Source organism: Geotrypetes seraphini, chromosome 1 (genome assembly GCF_902459505.1).
Source record: "Geotrypetes seraphini chromosome 1, aGeoSer1.1, whole genome shotgun sequence".
Taxonomy (NCBI): Eukaryota; Metazoa; Chordata; class Amphibia; order Gymnophiona; family Dermophiidae; genus Geotrypetes; species Geotrypetes seraphini.
Genome location: NC_047084.1, coordinates 476,135,066 through 476,147,532, shown reverse-complemented (window position 1 = coordinate 476,147,532; position 12,467 = coordinate 476,135,066). Strand labels below are relative to the sequence as shown.

At 42.7% G+C, this 12,467-nt stretch overlaps 3 non-coding genes across 3 annotated transcripts; 2 read left to right on the top strand and 1 right to left on the bottom strand.

Annotated features, from left to right (window-relative positions):
• Nucleotides 1-6,159: 6,159 nt before the first annotated feature.
• TRNAY-GUA lies at nt 6,160-6,252 on the top strand. Its single transcript has 2 exons — nt 6,160-6,196; nt 6,217-6,252. It is a non-coding gene; the product is annotated as a tRNA-Tyr (tRNA).
• A 739-nt stretch (nt 6,253-6,991) lies between these two features.
• Nucleotides 6,992-7,083, bottom strand: TRNAY-GUA. Its single transcript is given in 2 exon segments — nt 6,992-7,027; nt 7,047-7,083. It is a non-coding gene; the product is annotated as a tRNA-Tyr (tRNA).
• Nucleotides 7,084-7,586: 503 nt separating this feature from the next.
• On the top strand, nt 7,587-7,679 carry TRNAY-GUA. Its single transcript has 2 exons — nt 7,587-7,623; nt 7,644-7,679. It is a non-coding gene; the product is annotated as a tRNA-Tyr (tRNA).
• Nucleotides 7,680-12,467: the final 4,788 nt, after the last annotated feature.

Sequence of the window (12,467 nt, the reverse complement as noted above, 5' to 3'; positions counted from 1 at the left end):
GAAAGCGAAGAGAGAAAGGGTATTGCTGGACAGGGGGAAGGTAGAGGATGGAAAGGAGAAGGGGTACTGCTGGACATGGGGAGAGGAAGAGGTTCTGCTGGACAGGGGGCATGGAAAGGGAAGGGAGAAGAGGTGCTGCTGGACCTGGCAGAAGGGGAGGGAAAGGAAAGATGCTATACACTGGAGGGGAGGGTGAGATGGTGGATGGGGAGAGAGCATATTAGCTATGAGTGCGGTTGTGGGGGAGGGAACGAAGGAAAATTGTTACAGGAGGCGTAAGAGTGATGAGAGAGGGAGAAATGGACATGGGGTGGAGGAGAGGGAGAAATGATGCATGGGGAAAGAACATAGGTTGGGGAGTGGGAAGAAAGGATGTCAGTCGAGGGAAGAGGCAAGGAGAGAGAGAAAAAGTGTGCAGGAGGCAGAAAGGGTTGGACTCATGGAGAGGGTGAGATGGATGGGGAGGACAGAAAGGAGGGAAGGAGAAATGTCACACTCGGGGGGAAGGAGGAGCAGGGCAGAGATTGAAAAGTTGGACTTATGGAGGGAGAGAGAGAGAAATGTTGGTTAGGGGAGGGAAGGAGGACTGGAGGATAAGAAGCATAAAGAAGGATGAGAGAAAGAAATGTTGGACTGGTGGAAAGGAGGGAGAAATGTTGGACTGGGAGCGGGGCCAGATAGGAGGAAGAGAAGGGAGATGGACTGCAGGGGGCAGAAAGGAGGAAGAGAGAGAAAAATGTTACACGGGGGGGGGGGGAGGAGGAGAGGTGACTAAATGAAGGGAGAGATACCAGACCAGGGAATAGAAGGGAAGGAGGGGAGTCTGGTAATGCAATAGAAATAATAATAGTAGCGGTAGTAGTAGAGAGAGATGCCAGACTGGGAAGGGGGAAAGGAAGGAGAGATATGTTGGACCATTGGTAGGAGGAAGGGAAGAAGAGAGATGTCGGACTACTGGGGGGGGGGGGGGAAGGAGAGAGATGTCAGACCATGGAAACGGTGAGGGAAGGAGAGAAAGAGAGAGAGATGAAAAGTAGATTTTGAGAAGAAAGCAGAAAAATTGAATGTTAAGTTAATGCAAAAGATGGATGCAAGGCAGAAAGTGAAGAAGGAGAGAAAACAGTTAGTGGATAAGAAGGCACTGGAAACATAGTTAAAAGCACAGAAAAATAAAGTCACCACACAACAAAGGTAGGGAAAATGATTTTATTTTCAATATTGTGATAGAAATGTGTCAGTTTTGAGAATTTAGATCTGCTGTGTATATTGTGTGTATATGAAAAATGAATGAAAAAAATTACATTACAATTAGTAAAGGGGGCGGGATCTGGGGAAGAGCTTGGGTGATCTGTGGTTGGGGTACTCATTTGATATTTGTTAGACTTCCTTGCTGGCACGCCCTACTGGCATTTCAGGGCCTATCTGGAGGGCCTCTGCGCATGCGTGGATGTCGACATGATGATGTCATGCATGCGCATGATGTCATCATGGTGATGTCTGTGCACTTCCGGGTGCCTCGAGCCATGGCCACTACCTTCAGTGTGCCCCGGCTTGAAAAAATTTGAGAGACACTGCTCTAGATCATTGATAAATATGTTAAAAAGCAGCGGTCCCAGCTCAGACCCCTGGGGAACCCTACTATTTATCTTTCTCCATTAAGAATATTGAGCATTTAACCCTATTATTTGTTTTCTATCTTTCAATCAGTTCTTAATCCATAATAGGACATTACCTCTTATCTCATGACATTCTAATTTCCTCAGAATTCTTTCATGAGGTATTTTGTCAAATGCTTTTTGAAATCCCAAAACACAATATCAACTGGCTCACCTTTATCCATATGTTCGTTCACCCCTTCTACCACACCTCCATTCCTATTTGTGTTTGAATTCTGCAGTCCTGATACCATCCCTTCCGCACATCAATAACAGAGAAACATTTGCATTTCCAAAAACTGACATATTCCAAATAATAAATTCCAGATACAATACTCTTTTCTACCTTTGATGTCTGAGCATTGTATTTTTCCATCTGATTTGGTCCAAGTGTCTCTTTTCTGTTTTTCTTCTTTTTCTCTCTCTTTCCAAGGTCTTCTGTCCATTTGACATTTCTTCTCTCTCCATGTCCACCATCCATCTTTGCTTTGCATTACTATCCATTCTGTTCAGTATCTTACCTCTGTGTCCCTGTCCTTATCCTCTCTTTTTTTTTAATTGAAATTTATTAATGTATCCAAACAAGTATACAGGATATGGGAATGTACACAAAAAATATAGAAATATTATTTTCTTAATACAACTTAAATCAGTCTTAGAAAATCAGAAATCCCATCAAGCCCACATCATTGAGGAGAAAGAATTATATTACATAGTAACATAAAATTTAGTAATCAATAAGGGATAACACCCTTAATTTTATAGAGGCATTTAACTATTTAAACTCCTATTTTCATTGACATTATCATAACCAAGAAAGGAAAATTCTACCCCAACTTAGAAAAAGGGGGGTTACTAAGAATGTTCAAGAAAATACCCTGTCCTTATCCTCTCATGTTTATCATTTGCCCTCTCAGTGTGCCTATCTTGCCCTGTCCAACATCTTCTCCTCTGTGTCCCTATTCCATTCCTTTTCTAGTATTGCCCCCTGTATTTCTTTATTTATTTTTAAAATTTCTATACCGTTTAAACCTAAATGGTTTACATAATTTACATACATAATTTTGTAAAAACATAATAAAACAGACACACAAACAATCATCAGAAATCATATCTACAAACTAATACCATAGCTTATATAATGAAAATCATGAATAATTCATAAACTGTGCAGAGAGGAAAATTATTGGCTAAAAAAGGCATTTACAAATAATTGCGTCTTGAGTAATTTTCTAAACATGCCCTTTTCACTAGTTTCATATTTGTCCTGAAAGGGTGTTCCATATTTTAACTCCTGCACAGAATAAAGTCATTTTGCCAGTTTCAACAAGCCTTGGGTTAACTTTCGTCTTCAGCGGAGCTAAATTCTCAGAACGTAGTGATCTGTATGGTGTATAGCTAAGCATATTATTTTTAAACAATTTTGGTATGCTACCATACAAAAATTGATGGCAAATCATTACTGCTTTATATTGTATTTTGAAGGCGACTGTTATCTACAGTATATTAGGGCTGTATCAAATATTCTTATTTGATTTGATTCAATTTAGTCCCAAATATATTATTCATATTCGGCCAAATAGTGATTTAAATTTTAATACAAATAATTTGGGACTCTACTGTGCTAATTCTTACTGAAATAAACACTGGATTTTTTTATTTCACCTTGCTTCTTTTATTATTTGTTTTGTTAAAGCTGAATGCCCATTATTCATATTCGGTATTTCTATTTTGCCAAATAATATTTTTCATTATTCATATTTGGTTGAATAGTACAGCTCTAATCTTTATTTCTCCCTTTTCTAAGTCACTGTCCCTATCTTCCCCTCAATATTCAGCAACTGTCCTGTGTCTCTATCCTCTTCCTAAATACAGCATCTCTCCTCTATATCCCTATCTTGTCCTGTCCAGCATCTTTCTCTCTGAGTCCCCACTCAAAACCTTTTCTAGCATTGCCCCTCTATGTCTCTGTTCCTAGTCTCCCTGAATTGTCAGAATCCTCCCCTCAATATTCAGCAACTGTCCTGTGTCTCTATCCTCTTCCTAAATACAGCATCTCTCCTCTATATCCCTATCTTGTCCTGTCCAGCATCTTTCTCTCTGAGTCCCCACTCAAAACCTTTTCTAGCATTGCCCCTCTATGTCTCTGTTCCTAGTCTCCCTGAATTGTCAGAATCTCTTCTCTGAGTCTCTATCCCTTTCTCTTTCCTTCCTCATACACACTCCACCCTGAGGCCACAATCTCTCCCCCTCTTTTCCCTCCCTTCTTTCCCCTTCCACAGCAAATCCTGCATTTTCTCTTGTCCTGTCTCTCCCCCATTGATCCAGCATCTCTCTCTCCCTCCTTCCCCTCCCCTTGCTGATCCAGCATCTCACCCTCTCTCAGGTCCCACATTTCTCCCTTCCTATTCCTAGGGTTACCATAGGCTAAAAAAAAAAAAAAAAAGAGGATGGATTGAGATACCCGGGTTTTACATCCACTAAAAACAATTGAAGCAAGGAGGATGGAGACATTCATTGAAAGCAATGGAACTAAAACTCGGATGTCTCAATCCATTCTCCTTTATCTGGAGCCATATGATAACCCTAGTTGGCCCTTTAAGCCATAAAGGTGTTATGCTGCCCTTTCAGTTGGGACATGTTAGCCCACCCCTTATTATTCCACTGCTCATATTGCCATCTTTTCCATATAAAAAGCCAAGAGAGGAGGTGGACTTGAGATTTATAGGATGACCTGCCTTAAACATCTAGGAAAGAAGAGGAACTGTTTATAATAAAATAAAATTCCAAATGGTTGATGCAAGCTCAGATATGTTGAAAAAAAGTAGCCAAAAATTTTGACACTGTGTAGCTTAATGGATAGTGTGCCCTATAACAGTGTTTCTCAATATGCGGTATGCGTACCCTTGGGGGTATGTGGTCTGGCCGCTGCCAGTGATTTCTCCCAGCCTCCCACTGCGGATCCTTGCCTGACCCCCTGCTGAAGCTGCCACTGGGGATCCCTCCCTGCACCACCTCCCACCCCCAAAGTTGACCTTGCCACCTCACCGGAGCCAGCAAGCTCCATCCCTCCCCCCCATCAGCAACTCTGCACAGGGACAGGCCACTGGCGCAAGCAGTGATTCACATGCTTCATGCGGCCGGCCCACAAGCCTTCCCCCTGACGCCAATTCTGATGTTGAAGAGAAGGTTCCGGGCCAGCCAATAGCTGCCTAGCTTCTATGGACGGGTCGGCTTCGGGGGAGGGGAGAAGTACAGGTGGGCGGGGCAGGGCATGCAGGGATCTCCAGCCTGCAACTTAATTTTGGAACAGAGCTGAAAGGCAAGGAGGGGGAGGGGGCAGCAACTCAACACAGAAGGGAGGGAATAGAAAGGGAGAATTGATGTGCATGAGTGTGCGAGTGAAAGATGGTGCACCTGGGGAAAGGAAGAAAGGAAAATTAGGCAGAGAGAGAGAGGAGTGAGGTAGAGATGCATGAGGGAATAGAAAGATGAGAGGGAGAAATGTTGGATAGGGTGGTGGAGAGGGCAGATTGAAGAGGATGCAAGGGGAAGGAATGTTGGACATAGTGATGGAGAAATGTGGCATTGTGCTGGAGAGGGGTGATAGAAGGAGAAATGGGCATGGAGCAGTAGAGGGGGTGGGAGAGATGCCTGGATCTCTCAAGACAGATGGACAATGAGAGAGAGAGGGAGACATATTGCCAATAGGGGTGGAGGAGAGAAGAAGAAAAGTTGGACTCATGGAAGGACAGAGAGAGATGTTGGTTGGGGAAGGGAATGGGGTCCAGAGGAGAGAAAGTGTGCAGGAGTCAGAAAGAAAGAAATATTGGAAATGCTCATGAAATCACCAGACAACAAAGGTAGGAAAAATAATTTTATTTTCAATTTAGTGATTAAAATGTGTCAGTTTTGTGAATTTATATCTGCTGTTTATATTTTGCTCTATATTTGTTCATAGTTATTACTGATTGCCTATTTTAAAGTCATCTGCCTTGACCTGTTTGAAACCCCCCCCCCCGAATATTTTCTCTGCATACAGTGTGCTTTGTGGGTTTAAAAAAAAAATTTGTGGTTACCATTATTTATTGATAAGATTGTGTGTATATTACAAATGGATGGAAGAAACTGCATTACAATTAGTATGGAGTTGGGTTCAGGGGCGGAGCTTGAGCTGGGACTGGGCTGGTATTTGTTATGCTTAGGGGTTACTTGGCTTGAAGAATTTGAGAAACACTACCCTATAATACCAAGCCTAACTCAACTCCTTTTTGATAAGCTTGACGACCTACTCAGAGCAGAATGTACCAGCAGGAGTAGCAAATGCTGTAAATTAAAAGATCAACCCACTGGGGAGCACAGACGTCACTTTTCTAGCTTCGATTTCAAAGTACGTCTAATCTGGTCACAAGACAGCTCTGCTTCTGCTACATTCTTGCATATTGCATCATCATCAGGGGAGGGCGAAAATTGGGACAGCAGCCAATAAAATGCTTTTAGCGTTCCTTCGGTAGCTCAGTTGGTAGAGCGGAGGACTGTAGAGGTAATCTTCAGTGCTGATATCCTTAGGTCACTGGTTCGATTCCGGTCCGAAGGACTCGTTTAGTTGTTTTTTTTTTTTTTTTAATTAAATATAGTTTATTACTGTAAAGAAAAATCTAAACAGATAAGAGATCTTCCCCTTATTAGATCACCAAACAAACGCTGGCCAATACCTTATCAGATAAACTCTCTTCCCCTGTTAGATCACCAAACGCTCGACAGTACCTTAGCTGCAGCTATTGGTAAGGTAGTGACTATTTTTTAACCATTGTTCAAATAATAAGAAGACTTCGCTCCACTACCCCGCTTTCAAAAAACACAATGGTGACTTGTATGTAAGTGCAGAAGTGCAAGCACATTGCCAAAAATAAAGGCTGAAAGTTACTCCCAGGGATTGCAGTAGCAATGAACGACAGGGCAGGCTAATGAATCGGGAAATAGCGCTTGTCACACAACCCTGACTCAGTGTCATAGCACTAATCTAATATGTTTTTTAAGAGAATCGGGTGCAGCAAGTGGCAATAATCAAGAAAACAAATTTTCTAACAATGCCTGGTGTGAAAAGTATGAGCCTGTTAAAGAAATTGCATTTCTAAGAACTTTAAAATGATTAAGTTCAACACTGTTTCAAATGCATTATATATTGTTGAGAATTCTCGGTGAACAGCAGTCATATTTACATTTCCCAGTTCTCACTCGCTTATTCACAAAAATAGGTGTGTATCACACTGATCGATGAATTTCCAGGAGGTTGTTTTAACTATTCTACCTAATAGTAAGTAAAAATTTGCGGCTCCTTCGGACCGGAATCGAACCAGTGACCTAAGGATATCAGCAACGCATACAGCTCTACAGTCCTCCGCTCTACCAACTGAGCTACCGAAGGAGACGTAGCAGCATGAATAACCTTTTCCCTCTGCTTTCTGTTTCAGAGTTTAGCCAATGGGTGCGTGTGTGGCTATTATTGTTTAGTAGCAGGACGCCTTGCGTCATAAACCAGCGCCACCCGCCCGGGTTTCCTTTGGCAAGGTATAGGACAACAGTGGCTTCTGGTTCCCAAATCCGCTACGGAACGACGTCTGCTGGCAAATTGGGTGGTTCTGTGCGTGCCTGTCAGGTAGACAAAATCATCCTCTCTCAGAAATGGTGTTCTACAAAAGTGCACGCTAAAACCTTATAAATTTTTTTTTTTTTAAATAATAAAAAAAAATCAAAAGCTTCCTTGCTTGGAAGTACCTTTGCACCCCTATACATTCTAAGTAATGACAGATGCCCGATCTTATTCCCCAAACTGAAAACATAGGGGCTCAACTAATGAAACTTAAAAAGATTAACAAGTAAAGATTTACTATTTCCACAAAAGAAAAGGCCAACACCCTCTGCTTGTCTCCTTTGGTAGCTCAGTTGGTAGAGCGGAGGACTGTAGAGGCTGTTCATAGCACTGACATCCTTAGGTCACTGGTTCGATTCCGGTCCGAAGGAGGTTTTATTTATGTATTGTTGGTGAAACAATCCAGGTTAAAGCATCTGCCTGGAAAGTCATTATCGATTCCGGTCCGAAGGAGCCATAAGGTTTTATTTATATATTGTTGGTGAAATAATCCAGGTTAAAGCATCTGCCTGGAAAGTCATTAGTATTAGAGAATGACACGGTGACAAAATTCATCACTGTTCCCGTCCCCGCGGATAACCGCGGGAAACCATCTTCATGTCATTCTTTAAGGAGAGAGGGAAGAATCAGAGTATGAATGGCCACAACCACTGACCCACAAGCTTTGCTTTGAAGAATGCTTTGAAGAAGGACTGAGATTGAAATAGATACTAGAAAATGATATGGGATTATTTCCTGCGGTTATCCGCGGGGACGGGAACGGTGATGAATTTTGTATGCCCTACATACTCCTAGCGCCTTTTATCTGAATGAGAGCTAGGTTAAGTGTGATTATGGTTGCTGTTCAACGGATTCCCAGTAATTAATTAATAATAAATACCTAATTGTTGACTTGGTTGGTTGAAATTAATCATATTGGACATCTTAAACAAGAATCCTGCTTTTCACAGCAGAAGTTATTATAAAATATTTGACCTTGTATTAGCTATCATTGAATTTAATTATCTTATGATAAGGCCTCCTGCTTCTGCCAGGTGCTTAAAGTCATAGACACCATGGACCAAATGCCATGATACTCAATGGTGAGCCAAAGAATAGTGCCATAATTAAATATTTCCATCAGCATTCTTTCATTCATTGCCCCTTCTTTACAATTTGTTGTATTTTGGGTTATTTTTGGCAGTGTGCTTACACCAGCTGTCACATGGTTAGAAAAAGTGTGTTGGAGGTTGGTTTAAGGGATAATAGCAAATTTGTCACATCTCTCCACCTCCCTGAAAATTAAGAACAGGTAACATAGTAGATGACGGTAAATAAAGACCCGAATGGTCCGTTCAGTCTGCCCAACCTGATTAAATTTAAATTTTAAAAAAAAATTCTTCTTAGCTATTTCTGGGCAAGAATCCAAAGCTCTACCCGGTACTGTGCTTGGGCTCCAACTGCTGGAATCTCTGTCAAAGCTCACTCCAGCCCATCCACACCCTCCCAGCCATTGAAACCCTCCCCAGCCCATCCTCAACCAAAAGGCCATATACAGACCCATACCATGCAAGTCTGCCCAGTACTGCCCTTAGTCAGGGCCAGATTAATCAATAGGCCCAATAGGCATGTGCCCAGGGCCCGAAACTGTGAGAGGGTCCGCTGAAGGAGGGCAAAGAGAGAGCTCCCCTTTTTTTTTTCTTTTTTCAAACAGCGATTATTCGCAACGGGACCCCCCCGACACTCAAGATCTGCAACGGGCCCCCCTCCGGCACTCAAGATCGGCAACGGGCCTCCTTCACCCCCCCAGCATCAACAGCACTTCAGATCGGCAACGCGGTGTTCAGCCCACAACTCCCTCTGACACAGCTTCCTGTTTCCGCCCAGGCAGTTTGAGTCAGAGGGAAGCATTGGACTGAGCATTGCATTGCTGATTTGAAGTGCTGTTGAAGCTGGCGGGGGCCCGTTGCCGATCTTGAGTGTCATTGCGGGGTGGGGGGGGGGCCCATTGCCGATCTTGTTGCCAAAATCAGAAAGAAAGGTGAGAGGAAGGGAGAGAGTTTAGCCTGTGGTGGATGGAGAGAAGAGGGCAGATGATGGAAGTGGGGGGAAAGAGAGAGAAGGGGCAGATGATGGAAGTGGGGAGAAGGGGGCGAGAGAAGAGGGCAGATGATGGAAGTGAGGAGAAGGGAGAGCAAATGCTGAATGGAAGTGGAGAAAGAGAACACATACTGGATGGAAGGAGCGATAAAGAAAAAAGGACTTATGCTGGATGGGGGAAGAAAGATAGAGTTAGTGAGATAGTGGAGGGGTGAAGGAAAGGAGGTGAAGGCATGCTGTGGACTAATTTTGATTCATTTTTGACTAACTTTCAGAGACCAAATCTCCTTCCTCAAGTCAGGACAGGATACTGTAACAGCAGTATACTTTACTGACCTAAGGAAAGAGGGTCTGACCTTTGTAATACGGAGTCTTTCACTATTCTATTGAAACTTGACTTTACAATGCCGATGGTACAAACAGTGTTATTGCTGGTGCTTTTCCTGATGAAGCTCTTCTAAATATAATATGAGCGAAACGGAGATCTTCCATCGTCGTGAAGCTAAGTACTTCATAACTATATTCTTGAATGGGAGAGTATTGCTTAATAAACGAAGACCAGTACATAAATTAAAATAAGACTTGCAAAGTATTTAGCACCTTGAATAAATCTGATTTGAATCTCCTTATTGTCTGCCGATCTTCTTTTCTTCCTCGTTGGATTCTTTGGTGGACCGCTTGCCTTGTTGTTTTCTTACAAATTAACATACATAGAGTAGAACACACCAGAGGAGATACAGATTTGGTTGTTTATACATACATATGGGTTAAAATTGTACGACATAGAGTGAGGCAGTTGAGAGGAGTTGGAAACTTAGTTATTAATATAGACTTATGCATTTGAACACTTTTATATACGTATGGAAAGGGTTCAGAGTTAAAGTCCTGGGCAAGTAGGTGGGAAGGGAAGGAAGGGGGGTTTTGTTCAGAGATGTTTGGGGCTTGCATAGAACTAAAACTGTGCACTGGTATGGTAATCTTTGTTGTTTGTTTTGAATTGTATACTAAAAGAAAAAGAGAAATACAAGTGGAAATAAAGAAGTAAAGAAAACAGGCAAATAAATGGGGGTGGGGCATGGGCGGGGCAGGGCTAGGGGGCCCATTATACTTGTGTGCCTAGGGCCCCTCGATGAATTAATCCTGCCCTGCCCTTAGTTCTTTAATATTTACTATTATTTTCTGATTCTAGATCCTCTGTGTTCATCCTATGCTTCTTTGAACTCCATCATTGTTTTCCTCTCCACCACCTCTCTTGGGAGTGCATTCCAGGCATCCACCACCCTCTCCGTAAAGTAGAATTTCCTAACATTGCCTTTGAATCTACCACACATCAACCTCAAATTATGTCCTCTGGTTTTACCATTTTCCTTTCTCTGGAAAAGATTTTGTTTTACGTTAATACCCTTCAAGTATTTGAACATCTGAATCATATAGAAACATAGAAAGATGATGGCAGAAAAGGACCACAGCCCATCAAGTCTGCCCACTCTATTGACCCACCCCTTGAGTGCTAGTGACCTAGTTCCTTAACTTGACCCTCGTAGGGATCCCACGTGGATGTCCCATTTATTCTTAAAATCGAGCACGCTGGTGGCCTTGATCACCTGCACCGGAAGTTTGTTCCAGTGATCTACCACCCTTTCCGTGAAGAAATACTTCCTCGTGTCACCACTAAATATCTCCCCTGTCCCTCCTTTCCTCTAGGGTATACATATTCAAGGCTTCCAGTCTCTCCTCATACGTCTTCTGGCCCAAGCCTCCTATCATTTTCGTCGCCCTCCTCTGGACTGCCTCAAGTCTTCTTACATCCTTTGCCAGATACGGTCTCCAAAACTGAACACAATACTCCAAGTGGGGCTTTACCAATGACCTGTACAGGGGCATCAACACCTTCTTCCTTCTACTGCCTATTCCTCTATTTATACAGCCCAGCATCCTTCTGGCAGCAGCCACTGCCTTTTCACACTGTTTTTTTGCCTTTAGATCTTCGGACACTATCACCCCAAGGTCCCTCTCCCCATCCGTGCATATCAGCCTATATATTAGACCATTCCTCTAACTTTTGCAGATCCTTTTTCATATTTTTCACTCCCTCTTCGGTGTCTACTCTGTTACAAATCTTAATATCATCTGCAAAAAGGCAAACTTTTCCTTCTAACCCTTCAGCAATGTCACTCACAAACATATTGAACAGGATCGGCCCCAGCACCGAACCCTGAGGGACTCCACTACTCACCTTTCCTTCCTCTGAGCGACTTCCATTAACCACCACCCTCTGGCATCTGTCCAACAACCAGTTTCTAACCCAGTTCACCACTTTGGGTCCTAACGTCAGCCCTTCAAGTTTGTTCAACAACCTCCTATGAGGAACCGTATCAAAGGCTTTGCTGAAATCTAAGTAAATTACATCTAGCATATGTCCTCGATCCAGCTCTCCGGTCACCCAATCAAAAAATTCAATCAGGTTCATTTGGCACGATTTACCTTTTGTAAAGCCATGTTGCCTCGGATCCTGTAACCCATTAGATTCAAGGACTTACACTATCCTTTCTTTCAGCAACACTTCCATTATTTTTCCAACAACCGAAGTGAGGCTTACCGGCCTGTAGTTTCCCGTTTCATCCCTGTGACCACTTTTGTGAATAGGGACCACATCCACTCTCCTCCAGTCTCCAGGAACCACTCCCGTCTCCAGAGATTTATTGAATAAGTCTTTAATGGGACCCTCCAGAACTTCTCTGAGCTCCCTCAGTATCCTGGGATGGATCCTGTCCAGTCCCATCGCTTTAGCCATCTTTAGTTTTTCAAGTTGTTCATAAACATTTCCTCTGTGAACAGCGCAGAATCTACTCCATTTTCTCGCGTTACTTTGCCAGACTGTCTTGGTCCTTCTCCAGGATTCTCTTCCATGAACACAGAACAGAAGTATTTGTTTAGCACGTTTGCTTTTTCCTCATCACTCTCCACATATCGGTTCCCAGCATCTTTTAGTTTAGCAATTCCATTTTTCATCTTCCTCCTTACACTAATATATCTGAAAAAAATTTTGTCTCCTTTTTTTACATTTTTAGCCATTTGCT